The following is a 1,366-nucleotide window of genomic DNA, read 5'->3' as shown; positions in this document are numbered from 1 at the left end:
TCTAGGCACCCTGACTTTATTGTTACACATTGACAATGAAGAACAATGGTACCAGTTTGGATTCCATGGGCAAATATCTCATATTCTTTCAGATACATAATGGAGGCCATTCACACATTCAGCTGCTAAGGTTTGAGGCTACAAGTAAATGAAGGAAGTAGCATTGGATGAATTGGAAAATTATTCACCCCTTCTTGAAATGCTCATATGTACAGGGGATCATCTGGCATAATAAGCTTTAGAGGACTGCTTGAAATGTAGACGCCTTTTCTTAGCTCATCATTCCCTCTAATAGCAAAAACCAGCTATTGCACGTGACATGAACATGTCCTAAATTAAAGTAATGGTTAATATATATTTAGGGCAATTGTCTGCTAATGAATGCTATTGTTACATAGAAAGGGAGGCTCACCAGCCTTGGGCAGGTGCTTATATACAATAATGCAGTATTTTGCTTAAAAAACAGGCATTTCTTGTTTTTCTGTCCTTCAGCCATCTGTACAATTGAGGTCAAACCCTGTCCTTTCTTAAACCCTTGTGCTCTTACAGGAAACATTAGTGAAGGACAGAAATAACAGGAGAAGTCCACCATATCTGTTCTCCAGGTTAATATAGATGAGAAAAAACAAGCACAGAGGCTTCAAAAAAACAACTCTTTGCAAAATGCTCTGGTTCTAGAAAAAAACAGCAAAAATGGCAGCATCTTGTGACATAAGATTTATCTTTCTGCTTCCATCTTTCAGAAGTGGAGCAAAGGCCTGTTCGTCTTTCTAAGGATTTTTAAGCATTCGATGGAGAGTCCCTGCTGTGGCTCCTATCCACCCCTCTGTAGAGACCAAGAGGCTCTATTATTCGGCAGCTCATGGCACTTGCCAGAAGAAAATCACCTTCATTTCTTTTTGCTTTTTCCCTTGAGTCATTGTTGACTCCTGGTGACTGTCTGGACACTAACCCCTGAAGATTTTTTGGCTACCTTTTTTGGAAGTGATTTACCTTCCAAGGCTGCGAGAGGGCCTGGCCTAAGGTCCTCCAGCTCTTTTTTTGCCTCAGGCGGAACTAGAAATTACAGTCTCCCAGTTTCAAGTCCCGTGCCTTGCTAAACACTAGACCAAACTGGCTCTTTCCACCATTCTCTTGTATAGCTCAGAGAAATTTTAAAACTGAACAGCTTTTGGCCTTATTTTAGTTTTTCCCACATTTCAGCAAAATTTGGGGAGAAATGACCTGTTTGAATGTGTCTTTTGTACGCAAAAATATTTGGGATGAAGCTGGTTATGAAGAATGGATGTCTAGATTTAATTTGCTTTATCATTTGGAAATCAACACTGAAACGGTCTATTTTGAGGACGGTGTGGCTTTTCAATCC

Source organism: Pituophis catenifer, unplaced genomic scaffold (genome assembly GCF_029215685.1).
Source record: "Pituophis catenifer annectens isolate HBS135680 unplaced genomic scaffold, rPitCat1.0.hap2 SCAF_9, whole genome shotgun sequence".
NCBI classification, from domain to species: Eukaryota; Metazoa; Chordata; class Lepidosauria; order Squamata; family Colubridae; genus Pituophis; species Pituophis catenifer.
This window is presented reverse-complemented; position numbering follows the sequence as displayed.